The sequence below is a fragment of the Vidua macroura genome, chromosome 6 (genome assembly GCF_024509145.1).
Source record: "Vidua macroura isolate BioBank_ID:100142 chromosome 6, ASM2450914v1, whole genome shotgun sequence".
NCBI classification, from domain to species: domain Eukaryota; kingdom Metazoa; phylum Chordata; class Aves; order Passeriformes; family Viduidae; genus Vidua; species Vidua macroura.
The window spans coordinates 21,366,030-21,374,437 of record NC_071576.1 but is presented as its reverse complement, the minus strand read 5'-3'; the positions used below and the strand labels follow the sequence as shown (position 1 = coordinate 21,374,437).

Below are 8,408 nucleotides of genomic sequence, written 5' to 3'. Positions count from 1 at the left end.
AAGAGAAACAGAAGAGTTTTTTCCTTTCTAATTCTACAGGTGAGAGGATGCCTGCCTCAGGCCTGGCTGCTCTGCAGGGGACTTTTGGAATGAGTGGGGTTTTCAAGAAGCTACAACAGCTCATACTGCCCTAATTGAACAGTTCTTGCTCTGAACTCCTTATACTGGATACCTTTAAGTTCCAGTGCTGATGTTTTGGTCACCCATCTGGGGCTGGGAGGAACAGGCACTGAGATGGGGTGTGCTGTTCATGCATTCTTTTGGATCAGTAGTTTCTGTGGTTTGGCTTGGGGGCAGGCATACAGTGACTATGTGGGGTGACGAGTATGAATGTAGGTTGAAGTGGTGAAGAGTCAGAGAAATAATGTTTTATAAAATGTTTAATTTACAAGTGCAAAGGGCCTATGAGATAATTCCAACCTCTGGCCCTCTATATACATCATGAGCTATAGATTTTTACAGACTTATCCTTGAACTGAGTCAAACCATCCCTGTGCATTTAACACATTTGTTCCCATTTTAATTTGAAAATGAGGCTTGTTTGTCTTAAAATAATTGGAGGTGGTTTATCTGGTGGGATACTCTTTACTAGTTCTTTATTAAAAAGGGAAGCCTTTTTTTTTTTTTAATTAAATGTTTTATGTAAAAGGGATTGTAGCCACCAAAAGGTGTTTAGTTGGGAGTGGGTCCTATGCAACTGGCATGTGGCAATGGATGTTACCAGCACCATGTGGGGAAAGATGAGCAAAGAGGGGCTCTCAACCCCAGTCTGCTTACATTTCCTTTCTGCAAAAGTATTAGAGTGATGGCTCAGCACAGCAGGAGGGGGAGGGTGCCTGTGGGGCTCAGTGCTGCAGATGCTTTGTAACATTTCAGCTCATTGTTCTATCTGAATAGAGCAAATAAGGCAGTCAGACTAATTTGAAAAGATGCTCGGTTAGTGTTTAATATTCCCCCTTGGTCCCTAGTTGCTGTAGAACCTCCATTTTGCCTTCCCAGAGCTCCAAATGGAGCCTGCTGTTTTCCTTTGGCAGAAATCCTGTGCTGAGGGTGATATTTGGTGACAGAGAGGCTGAAACAGTTACATTACACAAGCAAGTTCTCTGGTGAAGCCCCCTGCAAAGCACTTGTGTCCCCAGGCCAGCCTGTGAGCTGCAGCAGGATGTGTCCATGGGTAGAGGGCAACCAGGGAGTCCACAAGAACTGTCAGCATCTGGCATCAAGCAAGCTAGAGGCAATGGTTTGTCAATTAATGTGTCAATTAATTGTGGTGAGGCCTTGGTGTATTACCCATTCCAGTTAAGTGGCCTTGCTGAACAAACAAGGGTTATCGCTCAGGGTTTTCAGCAACCTCTGCAGTTTTGCAGCCACTGAATAATTTGCTTAATTCGGTGCATGCTGGTGTTGGGGATTCAAAATGCCAGGCCAGTCACCTCCTCTGGTGGCCAGACATCCCTGCTTCCAGCTGCTTCCAGCTGCAGTGGCCATCAGTCTTCCTGCACTGCCCATCCCCAGCACAGCTGCAGCCCTGTACAGCTTCTGTCACTTCAGTGTTACGTGCTTCTCTGTAAACAGCAATAACCATTGCTGTGCAGGAGGGCTATGCAGCATTTAATGTTTGCTTTGAGATCTGTAGGAGTACATAGAAGCCCCCCTCTATCTAGTCATAAATGCTTCCAATAAGTATTCTAGTGAATATGTAAGAGTCTAGTTCTGTAAGACCTAGAAAGCTTGCTGTTCTGCACAGCAAGCATCCTTCTTCAGCTGTTCTTTTTATTTCTTTTATAAAATCTTGTTAAAGTACATCATATTTCACATTTAAGTACATCATGCTGAGTGGAGTAGAGGTAGAGAAGGAAAAAACTGAATTTTGAAGTAGATTTATTTTTCCTCATAATTGAGAAATAAAATTTCTGACATGCTTAAGATTTCACATTTCAAATGTGACAATTCTTACCACTAGTGCAGCAAATAGTTTCCAGTAAGGGGAATATATATGTTACTGCATATGACCTAGTGGCCAAGTACATAGCGGAAGATGTTTTTACTATGCCTTTTTATTGATAAGTCAGAGCTTTGATCAGTTCTGGAAATTTCCTTATAGTCTGTTTTATCCAGAGCATTTTACTGTGCTGTTGCATTGCTTGCAGCATTGCTCATTTTCCCTGTTGGAAAGAACTCAATTATTTTTCCAAATTCTGCTCATTTGTCGTGGTTTTTTTTTTTTTTTTTTTTTTTTTTTTTTTTTTTTTTTTTTTTTTTAATTGAACACAAATATATGTACTGCATCACCCATGATGGTCCTGTGAAAAGGACACATCAAAAGCTCTAAGGTGAATATAGATAGTATCTTCATTGACTATTTACTGTATTGAAAAATGGAGCTGTCTGAAATGGATATTGGTGCAAATGCACCCACAAACAGGCTTGCACACCAAGGAGGACTTCTGGTCTTTATTTTAAATAGTGATATATGCCAAAATTGGCAGCTCCATTTATTTCTCTTTTGTAAGTAAAGCCTATCTAATCATTTTGTGCAAATTTAATAATTATGTGTAATGACTGAATTAGGACTATAATTTAAGGAAAAGACTCAATTCTTCACAATGTTTGTCTTATCATTTAATTGAAAACTAACTCTTTTTTCCTCTCTCTTACACAGACTAAATGAGTCCTATGTACTATCTCAGCCTCTTTGAAGTTAAGTCCTATAGACATTCCAATTGTTAATATTTGTAAGGGATGTGGGAGTGAGTTAGATGAGGGTAGGAGGTGCTGCTCTCTTGTAAGCAGGCAGTCATGATGATAGCTGCATTTTCAGAATGTAGGAGCATCTGGAGCATTGCTTATTGATGACATTTGAAAATTGTATGGACTTATGAGTTTGGGCACTCAGTCTTTAAAAATATTGGACAGTAGCATGCTCTATGTTCCTCTGTCATGTTACTTTATAATACTCTCTCTATGAAATGCAAATACAAAAATTGCATAGACCTAACTTTGCAGGTGGTCTGAGCTTCTTGGTTAGAACTGCACAGCATTTTTTTTTTGTATCGTATTTATTGAAAGGGCTGGCTTTTACTCACCATTTGTACGACATTATTATGAAAAAGTCTCAGAGATTAATCTACCTTTTTCTTTTAGCTGAGAAGATTATGAAATGCTAATTATAGAGGAGAGACCTGAAAAATCCTTTCTTACCTTCCTGCTGAGGCATTCTCTGGGTGCTGGGAACACAGACCCAGCCGGAGCCACCTCATGAGTGAACCTGTGCTCAGTCCTGGAGAGAGTTGTAGCTACTTGAATGGGTGTGAATATTCTTTCTTTTAAGCTGAAAAAAGTGCTTGAGTCTGAAAGGCACTGTTCTTTCAGAGGGAGATTTTTCTTCACTTTATTTCACTCATTCTTGTGTTGCGCTTGGATATCCTTCTGTCTTCATTACATTCTGCATTCCCCTATAGTACAGATTCTGACAACTTTTCCTCCTTTGAACATCACCCCATGAGTTATCTCCCATCGCTGCCATGGTTCTTTGTCTCCACTGTTAACTTTCACGCATTGCTCTCATCCTTTAAAATCAGACCTTCCATCTGGCTTATTATTCCAGGCAGTGAAGTCAGCAAAACCTGAAACAAAACAACAAAATGCAGCACTGCCTTCCCAGAGGGAAGTGATGACATGCATGTTCACACTGCTGCACAAGCTTTTTGGCCTTTCAGAAAACGCTCCAAAGGAACATGTCAGTTTTTAGCAATTCTGGCTCTTGTTGTATGATTTTACCCAGGGGCAGGCTTGAACATTCACCTCAGGGTTTCTCTGAAGTTTCTAACTTTGGCTGGAGACCTTGTCCCCTGATGGCCAGTATGCTCATTACTGGAAGCCATTTGATCCAGTTTGTCCAGCTGCACCGCTCATAGTTCACCTCGTACAGCTCAGTTTGACAGCACTCATTAGACCTTTACAGACCTAAGAAAGATTTATTGGGAGGAAATGGGATTGGAAACCCTATAATGGCCCACAGTAGAGTTATTAGTTGTCTTCTAACTTCAGCTGTTTGGGGTACTGTAAAGACTTTGGTGACTTAGGGAAAAGCTGTCTGACAATACATCAATCCCTGTATTTTCTCCAGCAATAAGGCTCAGGACTGTCCTTCTGTGCCCACTGCTCCCATGAACCTCTGTTTTACAGATGAAGCTGAGTCAGAGAATCATAGCTGATAATTTTTCATATTTTTCAGTATTATTTAGGCCAGAAAAACAACAGGGTGAGGTTAAATGGCCTGTCTGTCATCATATGTGTCTTCAGACAAGCCAGGAATAAAAGTCACATTTCGTAGTACCCAGTCCTGGGCTTTACAGGAAGTCCATGGTTGTACAAGTGCTTGTCAGACATTCTTTGGGACAGTAGCATGCTCTATTGAGCATGTTGCACAACTCTCTTCTTTTAAACAATCTCTGAAATTTTTAACTGATCTCAACTGTTCACTAATTTCAGCGAGCTTTGGCTCACTGACAGACACTGCTGAGATTAGAATGCTGGTGAAAAAGGTGATTGTGAGGTGGGAATGATGCTGAGAGGCAGAGGGTAGGAGGAGGACCCTGTTTGGCCACAGACTTTGCAAAGCAGTGTGGGGGAATGATACATAATGAACAACCAAATGTTCACTTGCAAATCTTCTTCCAGTAGATAGGAGGATAATGGGTAGGAGGCTGCTGAGGGATGAGGAAGCAAAACCTGCTAAACTTAGCAGTCATGAGCTGGTATTTACTTAGCAGCTCCTTGTGGGTGGAGGAAAGCACCTTGGACAGTTGGTGTCCTTGTGTTGTTTTACCTGCTGCAGCTCCTACCTCCTACTGAAAGGTAGGTTGTACCTGAGTTTATTTTAGGACCAAGCAAAATTGGGTGTCACAGACAGCACAACAATGACTACATATTGCAGAGAGTAGACGAAAGCTTGAGCTGGGCATATGTTTCATCACTTTTTCTGTCCTTAAACAAATACTCCCCATCTCCAGTAAGGAGCATTCCTGAGTCTTAGTGTGATAATGTGCTAACAGGCACAGCTCAGTATGCAAAAGCAAACCCACAGGCTTAACCCAGGGCAAAAAAGGATATCCAGCAATAAAAAAGCTCAGACACTTGGAGTGGAAGAAGAGCCTGGATAGCAATAGGAATTCTGAAGTTGCTGGTTAAGGCCTGGCATCCTGGGCTGGGTCTGTTCTGCTTCACCTGCCACAGTGGCTGCAATACAGTGTATTTGTTCTGACTGGCAGCACCATGTAATTGCATTTGTGCTCAGTGACTATCAGTATTTCCAATGTGTTTTTCTGAAAGGTCATCTCATGCCAGAAGAGGCTTAATGCCATGTCCATCTCAGATCTGTTGATTCTGTCTTGATGCTTAGCCTTTCAGTGGGACAGACTAGAAAGCCAATCCTACCACTTCATCCCTTAAATAACAACGTGGTTCAACCTCATAGTGGTGCTAACTTATGAATACTAGTTATATTTGAGCTTCTGGCAGTGAGAGATGGACGTTCCATATATTTTAATGGGCAGGCTAGTTCACACAGAAATGTGCTTACTTTGAATTGTACACCATATAATTAAAAAAATAAAAACCACTGAATCAACTAACCAACCCCCAAAAAACCCCAACAAAAACTCACTAGTCCAGTCAGTTGTTTCTTAGTGTTACCTTGGGACTTCCCCTGGTTCCTTCTGTCTGATGTTATGGGACTTCCATGCTTGTGTCATGCCTGGTAGTTCCCTAGTTTCCCTCCTTCCTCTGTTGCACTGTTTCTATTAGAGGTCTCCCACAGCAATTCACTGAATACACTAAAAGTTAATTTGCTGGCGTGTGCTTTGTGTAGACCTGAAATGGCTCTGCACAGCTGGGAGAATCTCCAATATCCTGTAAAGGCAATGAAAAAGCTGATATTAGTCAGACACACTGAAAGAAGTCTCTTTTAAAATGATTAGGGACTAGAATAGAGAGATGTGGGAACAGGGACAATTCATGGGTAATGGAAGATAATCTAATCCCCTGTTGGTTTAGGCTGTCTTCATATAGAGGGATGGTCATTTCTTCAATGAGATGCAAGTTTGGAGGCAAGAGGAAGCTGCAGGAAGTGCCCTGGAGAGAGCATTTTAATTGTCCAGGCTATTTCTAAAGCCACAGCAGTCTAAAACAGAGTCACTGGGGAGGATTTCAGTTTGTAAGAGGGGAAAAAAAAGTACATAACTGTGATTAATTCTGTTTTTTCCCTCCTTTCCTCTTCCTTTTCTGCCAATATCAATTAGCACTTCCAAAAAAAAAAAAAATAAAAAAAGGGAAGAACTGCTGGAAGCTACTGAGAAATAAAGTGGACAGGTTTTCACTGCATAGCACATGTTTGCGTGTTTGCCCCTCACAAGCCTTCCCCTAATTCCCTATACAGTTAGCAGACAGATGGAGTTCAACAAGACCAAGTGCAAAGTCCTGCATGTGGGTCGGGAGCTCAGGCACAAATACAGGCTGGGTAAAACATGGATTGAGAGCAGCCCTGAGGAAAAAAGTTCTGGGGTGTTGGTTGACAACAATCTCAACATGACCCAGTCAAGTGCACTTGCTGCCCAGAAGGCCAATTGTATCCTGGACTGCATTAAAAGAAGCCTGACCAGCAGGGCAAGGGATGTGATTCTGCCCCTCTATTTCCTTCTGGTGAGACCCCATCTGGAGAACTGCATCCAGCTCTGAGGTCCCCAGCAAAGGAGGGGCATAGACCTGTTGGAGAGAGTCCAGAAGAGAACCACCAAGATGCTCAGAGGGATAGACCACTTCTCCTATGAGAAAACTCAGAGAGTTGGGATTGCTCACGCAGAAAGTAGAAAGTTCTAGGAACAGCTTTTTGTGACCTGAAGGAAGGCTGCCAGAGAGCTGGAGAGGGGCTTTATACAAAGGTGTATAGTGATGGCACAAGGGGGAATGGCTGTACACTGAAAGATGGTGGGTTTAGAATGGGAAGAAATTCTTTACGATGAGGGTGGTGAGGCACTAAAGCAGGTTGCCCAGAGAAGCTATGGATAGCCCATCCCTGGTGCTGTTCAAGGCCAGGTCGGATGGGGCTCTGAGCAAATACAGTCTGCTGGAAGGTGTCCCTGCCCATGGCAGGGTGTTGGAACCAGATGATCTTTAAGGTCCCTTCTGGCCCAAACCATTCTATGATTAAAATTAGGAGGTATTTCTCTCACCAACCCCACTGAAATGTCAGCCTGAACAGCTGCTCAGATCATCCCAATATGAAGTGATCTTACAAGATGCAGAATCAAGTAGAGTGCTACAAAAAGTAAATTTTATTTCAAATTGATACCTAAAACATGAATTTTTCTTCATGATTCTGTGGAAGGACCTGTTTGTGGGCACATTCAAAATTATTCTTAAAATAACAGACATTTTAGTGAACTGGCAAGAGGCAATTTTTTAATTAAAAAAAAAAAAATGTTCCTTGTTCCTGATATATGCCTACTCTGGAGTCAATTTAGGATTCTGTCAATCTGCTAAGGTATCTGAATCCCAGCCTCATCCCTTCCTTGTTTTCCAGTTGTAAAACTACACGTGGATTTCAAGATTTCTAACACACTTCCTAGTACTTCTGCTTCTCTAGGTGAGCTCACCCGGACAAATGACTTCAGAAGTATTTTCTCTCCTGACTTGACTGATGGCACTCACTCATTTTGTTTCTGTCCTGTGTTGGATTTCCTGTCTAATCAGTGTAATTCCTGCATTTGGATCTTGACCTGAATGTCTCTGGAGAGAGATTTTCCAGTCTTGCAGTGCGTTCCATGTGGTGCTAGTTTATGGTGGCAGAAATTGGTACTGAAGGAGCGCTAGTGTCGGCACGGTACCTAGGAGGCATCTCAAACGTCATAATATTATACTGTGACACATGGAGCACCTCTGCCTCTGCCCTCAGCCCCCTTTCCTGGTTTTCAAGTGTGCTGGCAACACCTCCAAATGCCTCAAACCACAGAACACAGACTGATTTTTTAAATTTGCTTGTTCGGTTCTATTTTTTGTCTCAGGAGTACTTCAGTTTGTAGTGTGAAGGAGGCCAGAAGAGCAGGGATTCTGGTAGGGCTGGGCTTCATACAGATAAGGTGGCCACCTGCTTTGAAAGGTAGCTTCTAATGGAAACTTGTAACCCTTGTCACTGATGTCTAAGAAAACAAAATGTGCACTTGTTTTGCTATTACAAGTCGTTAAATGACGAGGTAGGTGCTTATGAAAAGAATGGCACACATTGGATATCTGACATTGCAATCTGGTCTGCGTGTAGTTGTTTTGCATATCTTCTTGGGATACAGTTAAAGCATTCTCAAGAAAAACCTCCCTTGATTTGAGACACTCTTGAATAATAGGCAGGGACG

The 8,408-nt window shown here is 42.1% G+C and overlaps 1 long non-coding RNA gene across 1 annotated transcript; it reads right to left on the bottom strand.

The window, feature by feature from the left end:
- Positions 1–3,358: 3,358 nt before the first annotated feature.
- LOC128808518 (uncharacterized) lies at positions 3,359–7,835 on the bottom strand. The gene is made up of 3 exons (XR_008437482.1): positions 7,656–7,835; positions 5,698–5,913; positions 3,359–3,626 (listed from the first exon to the last, which is right to left on the bottom strand). It is a non-coding gene; the product is annotated as an uncharacterized LOC128808518 (long non-coding RNA).
- Between the last annotated feature and the right edge of the window lie 573 nt (positions 7,836–8,408).